The 13595-nt window shown below is 38.8% G+C and overlaps 1 pseudogene; it reads left to right on the forward strand.

The window, feature by feature from the left end:
- Window positions 1–4957: 4957 nt before the first annotated feature.
- On the forward strand, window positions 4958–12608 carry LOC114096308 (ribulose-phosphate 3-epimerase-like; annotated as a pseudogene).
- Window positions 12609–13595: the final 987 nt, after the last annotated feature.

The raw sequence follows: 13595 nt of genomic DNA on the forward strand, positions 1-13595 counted from the left end.
TCTATTAAGACATTTGGGGTAGGAATTTATTCATAATAACTGCCACATGAGGAGCTGCTGAGATTCCTTACCAATAATCAAAAGAATCCATCCTTGCTATCCATTTAATTCTCCTGATCTCATTGATATTCTGTAAAGGAAAAACTCATTCTGAACATGAACAGTGTTGATTAATGGCAAGCCCAGGAGATGCCTTGAGAATAGTATAAAAATTAATAGAAGGCCCTGAGAATAAGAATAAAAATTCTTCAAGTTTCTGCTCTCCTCTTAGCTAGCTAAATCCATTTATGAAACTAGAGGGAAGTTAAAGTTGCCTTTTTTGGGGGGCGGGGGGGGGTACTGGGAATAGAACCCAGGGGTGCTCTACCCCTGAACTACCTCCCCAGTCCTTTTTATTTTTTATTTTGAGACAGGGTCTCACTAAGTCTTGAACTTAATGATCATCCTGCTTCAGTCTTCTGAGTAGCCAGGATTATAGGCACGTGCCAGAGTTGCCTTTTTGCTTCCATACTACAACATTTCAGCCAGTGATTAGTTTGTTGTCATAAAATCCAAACTTTATAGCATTTTTTTTAGTATCCACGGTATCTATTCTCAATTTCTGATGCTAATAAGAAATAATCGATTTCTACTCAATCACCTTATAAATGATATTCTGGGAGAAACAGTTTTACTCTTAAAAGGAATGAAGTACAGAGTGATTGTTAAAGTTGTTCTCTATTTTATTCTACAACTAGAGTTTCATTGTAACTAATTTTCAGATATGACTTCTCAGTCTGATAAATGTAATAACACTTTGATGACAAAGAAAAGGAGCTCCATAAATTACTGACATGAGTTGCTTAATTTCTGCAATATATTCTGAGAAATGCACTGTTAGGTGTCATTGTACAATCATAAAATGTACATACACAAACTTGAAAGGTGTGGCCTACTATGCTATGTAGCATGTGTATGTATGTGTGTGTGTGTGTGTGTGTGTGTGTGTATGTACGTGTGTGGTATCTATATACATATATACATATATATATGTGTGTGTGTGTGTATGTATGTGTGTGGTATCTATATACATATATACATATATATCTATATACATATATACATATATAATGTATACATATATATTAATATGTTATTGCTGTTAGGGCCATGAAAAACAAAATAACAGAAAATTAATCAAGCACAAGAAAAAATGATGCAATAAAGAGGCACAGTAAGTATGATATACGAGACAGCTGCTACTGTATTACAACATACTGTTTTATAATAAATTTCATTTTTCTAAGTGGAGGAATATACTCTAAAGTGATAAAAATGTATAGCATAGTAAAATATAACTAGTAATATGATCATTTATTATCAAGTATTATTTACTGTATACAATTGTATGTGCTATGCTTACATGTGATTGGTGGTACAGTAGGTGTGTTTACACCAGCATCACTACAAACATTTAAGTAACGCATTGTGCTTCAATAGGATGACATGATAGCGATTTTTCAGCTTTATAATTATCTCATGAGGCCACCATTGTGTATGTGGTCTTATTACCCCAAACAGCCTCATGCAGCATGTGACTCTACTGAAAAGTCATCGCACTGCTGCACAGAAAAAATAGTCAACCAAAAATCAGTCTACTGTCCTGATAATTTGATTGATGGTCTATGATAAATTAGAAAATTAAAATAAAAGTATGATAGTTTTAATTACAAACTCTTTACGAGATGTCCACGGTTATTAGGAGTACATTTGTTTAAATGTAGTTGTGATCATAAGTAAACAGTGCTCAAGAATAAAAGAAAATGTTTTGTGTATGTCAGGAAATACTGTCATATATATGATTACATGGAGAGCACTGGCCTCTTGAATGCCTTGACTGAATTAATTAGGCTGTTCAAGTTTGGTCATAGAAACTGTATTTCTAAGGCTCTGAAAGAGAGGATATACAAAAAGAATAAGAAAGAAGGAAAAGGAAATATAGAATTATTCAAGAAACAGATACTGCATGGTAGTGAGAAAGGAAATACCATGTAATGGGATAGGCAGAGGGGAATTGCTTTTTAAACTTATTTTTTATTGTGTCCCTACATCTAAAGGAATGTGTGAAACATAAATGTATCACAAAATGAATTATCACAAAATAAATTCTCATACAATTACAACCTTAGCCAAAAAATATTACAAAAATAAGATTTTGTGTTTTGAAAAGATCAAGAAAATTGACACTTAGCTAATTGTATTAGTCAGCTTTCCACTATTGTAACAAATATCTGAGATAATCAACTTATAAAAAGAAAAGTTTATTTTAGTTTACAGTTTTGGAGATTTCCATCCATGACAAATTAGAACCATTTCTTTTGGCCAAAAGATGCATATCACAGCAGGGAGCACATGGCAGAGCAAAACCACTGACCTCATGGTTGGGAAGTGAAAAAAAGAGAGAGAGAAAAGCAAGGAGCTAGGATCCCACAATCCCTTTCAAAAGCATGTCCCAGTGACCTAAAAATCTTTCACTAGGCCCCATGCCTTATGGGGTCCACCACCTCCCTATAGAGCCAGGGACTGGGGACCAAGCTTTTAGTACTTGGAAATTTGGAGGATATTCCTTATCTAAACAACAGCACAGACCAAGAACAAAAGAGAGAAGCCTAAAATAACAAACACCAGAAATAAAGAAAAACCTTTATAAGTGATGCAACAGAAACAGAAAGGTTTATAAAAGACTACAATGAATTATTATATATCAACAAATGCAAACTAGTGTAGGTAAGTTCACTCTGTCCCTCTGAAGGTATGATAATTTAAAGCTATTAAATAAAACTATTAAATAAAAAATATTAAATAAAAATCTATTTTTATTTAAAGCTATTAAATAAAAAATATACAGATTAAAAAGAAAATGAACATAGCAAATTTATTAACATATAGAAAAAACAGAAACCATGTGCAAAGTATAAGGCTCAAAGAAAGATTCAAATAATTGTAAATATCCTCTTCTGACCAGAGATAGAAGTGAAGGTATAGGCAATTTTAGAGGGATGGTAAATTATTTTTAAGGTAATTACTTTAAATTAACACGTCTAGAAGAACAGACAAAGGCCTAAGACAAAGTTCTTCTAGACTCTAAATGTGATGTTTGACTTTCAGTCTTCCTGCCTGTGAAATGAGATTGATCTCCTTTCACTAATGAATTTCAATATGAAGACTGAAGGCAATTGTGTTCCTCTTTTGGCAGATCTAGTCAGATAGATAAGGAAACTTTGCAGAAAGTCTCTCCTTGCACTGGAGGGAGAGAAACAAGGGAAGGTCAAAAGGATTAGAAATCTGAGGCAGCTTCTAGGCCTTTCTGTGTGTCAAAGGCAGATTTGAGGGTATCACTTTCTAAGCCCAACTGTAAAAAAAATGGATAACTTATTAGAAACACACAATTTATCACGAATGAGTCATGAAGAAATAAAAAATAAATAAACAGACCTATAAACAGTAAGGATATTGAATCAGAAATCAAAGATCTCTTGAGAAAAAAAAAGTGAAGGCCTAGAAGTGTTCTTTGGCAAATTCTACCAAATACTCTAAGAAAGATTAAAATCAATCCTTCTTAAACTCCTGAAAAATATTGAAGAGGCAGAAACAGCCAATCTTATTAAAGATTGACAAAATTCGATACTCTTTTTTTGATAAAAAAGTACTCAGCAAACCGGGAATAGAAAAAAATTCCTTCAGCATTATAAAGATCTTCTATGAAAAGCCTACAACTAACACAAAACTGAAAGCTTTTCCTTTGTGGTCAGTGTTATGGTTTAGATATGAGATATCCCCCAAAAGCTCATGTGAATAAATTCAAAAGGGTTCAAAGGTGAAATCATTGGGTTATGAGAACCTTAACCTAATTAGCATATTAATCAACTGATAGCAAGTAACTGGAGGGTAACTCTCGGAAGGTAGGGTGTGATTGGAGGAGGTGAGTCATGGGGACAGGTCTTTGGGGTTTATATTTTATTCTTGTTGAGAAGACCTCTCTCTCTCTCTCTCTCTCTCTCTCTCTCTCTCCCTCTCTCCCCCCCCTCCTTCCTGGTGCCATGTTTCCAGCTGCTTTCCTTTGTCACTCTCTTCTGCCATGATGTTCTGCCTCCCCTTGGGTCCAAAAGAATGGATTCAGCCATCTATGGACTGAGATCTCAGAAACCATGAACCTCTAAATAAACTTCTTTTCTAATTATTCTTGTCAGGTCTTTTGGTCACAGCAGTGAAGAAGTTGAGTAAAACAACAAGGAATAGGGCAAGGATGATCACTCTTGCTATTTTTATTGAACAAAGTATCAGACGTCTAAGCCAGAGCAATTAAGAAAGAAAAAGAAATAAAAGCCATCAGTGATGTTGGGAAGAAGGAATCTAAATTATCTCTGTTTGCAGATGATATAATATTATTTCTAGGAAATCTTTAAGAGTCCCCCCCCCCAAAATCTATTAAAATAAATTCAGCAAAGTTAAACAAAAGGTAAAAACTGGATTTGGCCATGATTTCTTGGATATGACACCTAAAACACAAACAACAAAAGCTTAAATAGACAAAGGGGACTACATCAAAATAAAAAGCTTTAGCACAACAAAGGAAACAATAAACATAGTGAAGAAACAACCTACAGAATGAGAGAAAATAGTTAAAAACCATGTACATGAGAAATGGTTAACATCCAGAATATACAAAGAACTCCTACAACACAACAGCAACAACAACTTACTATAACCCAAAACACAAAGAACAAAAAAACAAAAAACCCACCTCATTAAAAAATTGGCAAAAGACTTGAGTTAAACAAATGGCCAAAAAAGCATATGAAAAGATGCTCAATATCACTGATCATTAAAAAAATGAAAGATGGGCCAAGACGGTGCACCCAACTGAGAAAAGTCTTGGCGGGGATGCATGGTGTAACATCTCAAGAGAGCCAGCACCATGGCCTCGAGCTGCAAGGTTGGCCAGTCCATTCTCAGCAGTGACCTGGCCAATTTAGTGGACAAGTGCCTCTGAATGCTAGAGACTAGACTCTGGGGCAATTATCTAAACCTGGCTATAATACATGGGCATTTTGTTCCCAGCATTGCCTTTAGTCACCCTGTAGTAGAAAGCCTCTGAAAGCAACTAGGCCAGAATCCTTTCTTTGACATGTACATGATGGTGTCCAGGCCAGATCATTAGATAAAGTCAGTGGCTGTTGCAGGAGCCATTCATATACTTGCATCTAGAGGTTACCTAGAACACAGGAGCTTTGATTGAAGACATCTGGGAAAATGGGGTGAAGGTTGGCCTTATCATCAAACCAGTAACTGCAGTTTAGTGTTTGGCACCATAGGCTAATCAAATAGGCATGGCCTTCATTGTGACAGTGGAACCTGGGTGTGGAGGGCAGAAATTCATGGAAGATCTGATACCAAAGTTTCATCGGTTAAGGACCCAGTTCTGGGCTGGGGATGTGGCTCAAGCGGTAGCACGCTTGCCTGGCATGCGTGCAGCCCGGGTTCAATCCTCAGTACCACATACAAACAAAGATGTTGTGTCCGCTGAAAACTAAAAATATATATATATAAATTCTCTCTCTCTCTAAAAAAAAAAAAAAAAAAAAAAAAACAGGACCCAGTTCTTCTCTCTGGACATAGATGTTGAGAGTGAAGTTAGGTCCTGATACTGTCCATAAATATGCAGAGGCAGGAGCTAACATGGTGTTGTCTGGCAGTGCCATTATGAGGAGCAAAGACTTCAGATCAGTGACCATTGTATTAAGAAATATTTGCTGAGTGGCCCCCGGCGGGACAGAGCTTCCAATCACTCCTGCAAGGTAGGCGGGCCTGCGACCCACCGGCAGAAGAGGAGCAGCCGCCTGCTGAGAGGCTGAGCCGCCCCTCCCCCTGCGCCGGCATAGTAGAGGGAACTGGGACCAGACACAGAGCAGGCCCAGCGGCCTGCTGAGGGGCAGAGCCGCCCCCCACCCCCCTCGCCTGCCAGGTAGGGGAAGGGTGACCACCGACAGAAAAGGCCCAGTGGCCCCCGGCGGGACAGAGCTTCCAATCACTCCTGCAAGGTAGGCGGGCCTGCGACCCACCGGCAGAAGAGGAGCAGCCGCCTGCTGAGAGGCTGAGCCGCCCCCTCCCCCTGCGCCAGCATAGTAGAGGGAACTGGGACCAGACACAGAGCAGGCCCAGTGGCCTGCTGAGGGGCAGAGCCGCCCCCCACCCCCCTCGCCTGCCAGGTAGGGGAAGGGTGACCACCGACAGAAAAGGCCCAGTGGCCCCCGGCGGGACAGAGCTTCCAATCACTCCTGCAAGGTAGGCGGGCCTGGAACCCACCGGCAGAAGAGGAGCAGCCGCCTGCTGAGAGGCTGAGCCGCCCGCTCCCGCTGCGCCGGCATAGTAGAGGGAACTGGGACCAGACACAGAGCAGGCCCAGCTGCCTGCTGAGGGGCAGAGCCGCCCCCCACCCCCCTCGCCTGCCAGGTAGGGGAAGGGTGACCACCGACAGAAAAGGCCCAGTGGCCCCCGGCGGGACAGAGCTTCCAATCACTCCTGCAAGGTAGGCGGGCCTGCGACCCACCAGCAGAAGAGGAGCAGCCGCCTGCTGAGAGGCAGAGCCGCCCCCTCCCCCCCGCGCCTGCAAGGTAGTCGGAACTGAGACCACCACCAGAACAGGTCAGACCTGCAACCGAGAGACAGAACAGGCCCAGTGGCCTGAGGAAGGGTAGAGCCGCCCCCCCCCACGCCTGCAAAGTAGGCGGACCTGCGACCCACTGGCAGTACAGCCCCAGAGGCCTGCAGAGGGGCAGTGCTGCTGCCTGCGCCTGCAAAGTAGGCAGAACTGCGACCACCAACAGAACAAGCCTAGAGGCCCGCAGAGGGACAGAGCCGCCGCCCGTGCCTGCAAGGTCGGCGGACCTGCTACCGACTGGCAGAGCAGGCCCAGCGGCCTGCCGGCATGGTAGGCACATTGCCCCAATTGGAGGAGGGGCAGAGCCGCCGCCCGCGCCTGCGAGGGAGACTTTGCAACTATACAAGACCAATATAAATATATAGGGGGAAAATTCAATAGCACAACAGTTTCACCAAGAAGAAAGGAACGCAAACAGTATGAAGAGACAAGGAAAGAAAGGACCACAAGCATTGCAGGTCAACTCAACGTTAGAAGAGGTAATAGCTGCAGCTGATGGAATGTCAGAAAAAGAATTCAGGATATACATGCTTCAGATGATCTGGAGTCTCAAGGAAGACATCAGACAGCAAAATCAGACAATGAAAGATCACTTCAACAATGAATTACATAAACAAATCCAAGAAGCAAAAGATCAACTATACAGGGAAATAGAGGTTATAAAAAACAAACAAACAGAAATCCTAGAAATGCAGGAAGCAATAAGCCAACTTAAAAACTCAATTGAGAATACTACCAGCAGAGTAGAACACTTAGAAGACAGAACATCAGACAATGAAGATAAAGTATTTCAACTTGAAAAGAACATAGACAGCTCAGCAAGACTGTTAAGAAACCATGAGCAGAACATCCAAGAAATATGGGATAACATCAAGAGACCAAATTTAAGAGTCATTGGGATACAGGAAGGAACAGAGTTTCAAACCAAAGGAATGAGCAATCTATTCAATGAAATAATTTGAGAAAACTTCCCAGACTTGAAGAATGAGACAGAACCCCAAATCCTAGAAGCCTATAGGACGCCGAATGTGCAAAATCATAAGAGACCCACACCTAGACACATTATAATGAAGATGCCCAACATACAGAATAAGGAGAGAATTTTAAAAGCTACAAGAGAAAGGAAGCAGATCACATTTAGGGGTAAGCCAATCAGGATAACAGCTGATCTTTCAACACAGACTCTGAAAGCTAGAAGATCCTGGAATAACATATTTCAAACACTGAAAGAAAATGGGTTCCAACCAAGAATTGTGTTTCCAGCGAAATTAAGCTTCAGGATGGAAGATGAAACTAAAACCTTCCACGATAAACAAAAGTTAAAAGAATTTGCAGCTAGAAAACCATCTCTTCAAAACATCCTTGGCAAAACATTACAGGAAGAGGAAATGGAAAATAACAATGAAAACCAACAGTGGGAGGTAGGACACTAAAGGGGGGAAAATAATCAAAGTGGAAAACAAACCATGTTTAGTAACATAAATAAACAAATATGGCTGGAAGAACAACCCATATCTCAATAATAACCCTAAATGTTAATGGCTTAAACTCACCAATCAAGAGACACAGGCTAGTAGAATGGATCACAAAACAAGACCCAACAATATGCTGCCTACAGGAGACGCATTTGATAGGAAAAGACATACATAGGCTGAAGGTGAAAGGTTGGGAAAAATCATATCACTCATATGGACTTCGGAAACAAGCAGGAGTATCCATACTCATATCAAATAAAATAGATTTTAAGCCAAAGTTAATCAAAAGGGATAAAGAGGGACACTACATACTGCTCAAGGGAACCATACACCAACAAGACATAACAATCATAAATATATATGCCCCAAACAATGGTGCAGCTATGTTCATCAAACAAACTCTTCTCAAGTTCAAGAGTCTAATAGACCACCATACAATAATCATGGGAGACTTCAACACACCTCTATCACCACTGGACAGATCTTCCAAACAAAAGTTGAATAAGGAAACTATAGAACTCAATAACACAATTAATAACCTAGACTTAATTGACATATATAGAATATACCACCCAACATCAAGCAGTTACACTTTTTTCTCAGCAGCACATGGATCCTTCTCAAAAATAGATCATATATTATGTCACAGGGAAACTCTTAGACAATACAAAGGAGTAGAGATAATACCATGCATTCTATCTGATCATAATGCAATGGAACTGAAAATCAACGATAAAAGAAGGAAGGAAAAAGAATACATCACTTGGAGAATGAACAATAGGTTACTGAATGATCAGTGGGTTATAGAAGACATCAAGGAGGAAATTAAAAAATTCTTAGAGATTAATGAAAACACAGACACAACATATCGGAATCTATGGGACACATTGAAAGCAGTTCTAAGAGGAAAATTCATTGCTTGGAGTTCATTCCTTAAAAAAAGAAAAAACCAACAAATAAATGATCTCATACTTCATCTCAAAATCCTAGAAAAAGAAGAGCAAAACAACAGCAAAAGAAGTAGAAGGCAAGAAATAATTAAAATCAGAGCTGAAATTAATGAAATCGAAACAAACGAAACAATTGAAAAAATTGACAAAACTAAAAGTTGGTTCTTTGAAAAAATAAACAAAATCGACAGACCCTTAGCGATGCTAGCGAAGAGAAGAAGAGAGAGAACTCAAATCACTAACATACGGGATGAAAGAGGCAATATCACAACAGACACTTCAGAAATACAGAAGATAATCAAAAATTATTTTGAATCCTTATACTCCAATAAATTAGAAGATAGTGAAGGCATAGATAAATTTCTTAAGTCATATGATCTGCCCAGATTGAGTCAGGAGGATATAGACAACCTAAACAGACCAATATCAATTGAGGAAATAGAAGAAACCATCAAAAGACTACCAACTAAGAAAAGCCCAGGACCGGATGGGTATACAGCAGAGTTTTACAAAACCTTTAAAGAGGAACTAATACCAATACTTTTCAAGCTACTTCGGGAAATAGAAAAAGAGGGAGAACTTCCAAATTCATTCTACGAGGCCAACATCACCCTGATACCTAAACCAGACAAAGACACTTCAAAGAAAGAAAACTACAGACCAATATCTCTAATGAACCTAGATGCAAAAATCCTCAATAAAATTCTGGCCACTCGGATACAAAAACATATCAAAAAAATTGTGCACCATGATCAAGTAGGATTCATCCCTGGGATGCAAGGCTGGTTCAATATATGGAAATCAATAAATGTTATTCACCACATCAATAGACTTAAAAATAAGAACCATATGATCATCTCGATAGATGCGGAAAAAGCATTCGACAAAGTACAGCATCCCTTTATGTTCAAAACTCTAGAAAAACTAGGGATAACAGGAACATACCTCAATATTGTAAAAGCAATCTATGCTAAGCCTCAGGCTAGCATCATACTGAATGGAGAAAAATCGAAGGCATTCCCTCTAAAATCTGGAACAAGACAGGGATGCCCTCTCTCACCACTTCTGTTCAACATAGTTCTCGAAACACTGGCCAGAGCAATTAGACAGACGAAAGAAATTAAAGGTATCAAAATAGGAAAAGAAGAACTTAAATTATCACTATTTGCAGATGACATGATTCTATACCTAGCAGACCCAAAAGGGTCTACAAAGAAACTATTAGAGCTAATAAATGAATTCAGCAAAGTGGCAGGATATAAAATCAACACGCATAAATCAAAGGCATTCCTGTATATCAGCGACAAATCCTCTGAAATGGAAATGAGGACAACCACTCCATTCAAAATATCTTCAAAAAAAATAAAATACTTGGGAATCAACCTAACAAAAGAGGTGAAAGACTTATACAACGAAAACTACAGAACCCTAAAGAGAGAAATAGAAGAAGATCTTAGAAGATGGAAAAATATACCCTGTTCATGGATAGGCAGAACTAACATCATCAAAATGGCGATATTACCAAAAGTTCTCTATAGGTTTAATGCAATGCCAATCAAAATCCCAACGGCATTTCTTGTAGAAATAGAGAAAGCAATCATGAAATTCATATGGAAAAATAAAAGACCCAGAATAGCAAAAACAATGCTAAGCAGGAAATGTGAGTCAGGCGGTATAGCGATACCAGACTTCAAACTATATTACAGAGCAATAGTAACAAAAACAGCATGGTACTGGTACCAAAACAGGCGGGTGGACCAATGGTACAGAATAGAGGACACAGAAACCAATCCACAAAACTACAACTATCTTATATTTGATAAAGGGTCTAAAAGCATGCAATGGAGGAAGGATAGCATCTTCAACAAATGGTGCTGGGAAAACTGGAAATCCATATGCAACAAAATGAAACTGAATCCCTTTCTCTTGCCATGCACAAAAGTAAATTCAAAATGGATCAAGGAGCTTGATATCAAATCAGAGACGCGCCGTCTGATAGAAGAAAAAGTTGGCTACGATCTACAGTCTGTGGGGTCGGGCTCCAAATTCCTCAATAGGACACCCATAGCACAAAAGTTAATAACTAGAATCAACAAATGGGACTTACTCAAACTAAAAAGTTTTTTCTCAGCAAAAGATACAATAAGAGAGGTAAATAGAGAGCCTACATCCTGGGAACAAATCTTTACTCCTCACACTTCAGATAGAGCCCTAATATCCAGAGTATACAAAGAACTCAAAAAATTAGACAATAAGAGAACAAACAACCCAATCAACAAATGGGCCAAGGACCTGAACAGACACTTCTCAGAGGAGGACATACAATCAATCAACAAGTACATGGAAAAATGCTCACCATCTCTAGCAGTCAGAGAAATGCAAATCAAAACCACCCTAAGATACCATCTCACTCCAGTTAGATTGGCAGCCATTATGAAGTCAAACAACAACAAGTGCTGGCGAGGATGTGGGGAAAAGGGTACACTTGTACATTGCTGGTGGGACTGCAAATTGGTGCAGCCAATTTGGAAAGCAGTATGGAGATTTCTTGGAAAGCTGGGAATGGAGCCACCATTTGACCCAGCTATTCCCCTTCTCGGTCTATTCCCTAAAGACCTAAAAAGAGCATGCTACAGGGACACTGCTACATCGATGTTCATAGCAGCACAATTCACAATAGCTAGACTGTGGAACCAACCTAGATGCCCTTCAATGGATGAATGGATAAAAAAAATGTGGCATTTATACACAATGGAGTATTACTCTGCATTAAAAAATGACAAAATCATAGAATTTACAGGGAAATGGATGGCATTAGAGCAGATTATGCTAAGTGAAGCTAGCCAATCCCTAAAAAACAAATGCCAAATGTCTTCTTTGATATAAGGAGAGTAACTAAGAACAGAGTAGGGTCGAAGAGCATGAGAAGAAGATTAACATTAAACAGGGATGAGAGGTGGGAGGGAAAGGGAGAGAGAAGGGAAAATGCATGGAAACGGAAGGAGACCCTCAGAGTTATACAAAAGTACATACAAGAGGAAGTGAGGGGAAGGGGAAAAATAATACAAGGGGGACAAACGAATGTCAGTAGAGGGGGCAGAGAGAGAAGAGGGGAGGGGAGGGGAGGGGAGGGGTGATAGTAGAGGATAGGAAAGGCAGCAGAATACAACAGACACTAGTATGGCAATATGTAAATCAATGGATGTGTAACTGATGTGATTCTGCAATCTGTATATGGGGTAAAAATGGGAGCTCATAACCCACTTGAATCAAATTGTGAAATATGATATATCAAGAACTATGTAATGTTTTGAACAGCCAACAATAAAAAAAAAAAAAAGAAATATTTGCTCAGAAACTGCTCAGAAAAGGTCTCTTAATCAATGGAATTACAAGGAACCCAGTGTTTCTGATCATGAAAACTTTTTACTGGGAAACACGACTATTGACCACCAAACCAAATCTCATTTGAGACAGTGCTGATTTTCCAAGTAATTTTTCTTTCCAATGATGAAAATCTATCTTGCAGAAAGTTCTCAGAGGTTAGAAATTAGGTGTACATCTACTTTTTTTTTTTTTGTAATGCAATTTAAAGTTCAACGTGGTGAAAACCTCTGTTTTTACTAAGACAATTGATTTTTATAAAAAGTAAAAATATGGACTGTACTAAAGTTACAAAAAAGAAATATATCATAATGCCTAAGATAGATATTGCTATTAAATTTTTTCTCAGTATTTTTAAAAATAATGTTCTATTATTTCCCATCTGTTTTCCAAAAGCAAAGGAAGTCATATTTTTTTCTATTTCATATAATTTGTGATTTGTTTATATGCTTGATAATGAGTAGAGTGGAACTAAAAAATACAAGCTTGGGTGGGAGGGCATATCATAAACTTGTATCTGAAACATTTATTTTACATTTTATCATCTTATACTTTACTTATTACAAACTATAAAAACTATGTCCTAGGAAGTGAGTGGTTCTAAAATGAAAGCACAGATGATATCAAGGTGCTTTCTTTGCCAAAGCAAATTATTTGGTGATTCATTCCTACTCTTGGTTTTCCTAATCTCATCCAGCATTCTTAAAAATGAGACATCAAATAATGTTGTTATGTTAGCTCTGTGTAGAAAAGAAAAGTAAAGCCTCTGTTTGGAAGTTTAAAAAGAAAGAAAGAAAGAAAGAAAGACAAAGCTACTATGAGATATCCTTTCACACTCATTAGGATGACCATTATCTAAAACAAACAAAGAAGCAAATTTAAAAACACCAAAAGTAACAAGTGCTAGTGGCAATTTGGATAAATTGGAACACTTATGCACTGTATGCAGCTATCATGGGAAATAGCTTGGAGTTTATGAGAGAGTGAGCCAGCGAGAGGGGAGAGAGAGTGCTCTTATACGATCTTGTAATGCTATACCTGGGTATTTATCCAAAGAACTGAAATAAAAATCTTAAAGAGCTATCT

Source organism: Marmota flaviventris, chromosome 7 (genome assembly GCF_047511675.1).
Source record: "Marmota flaviventris isolate mMarFla1 chromosome 7, mMarFla1.hap1, whole genome shotgun sequence".
Classification (NCBI taxonomy): Eukaryota; Metazoa; Chordata; class Mammalia; order Rodentia; family Sciuridae; genus Marmota; species Marmota flaviventris.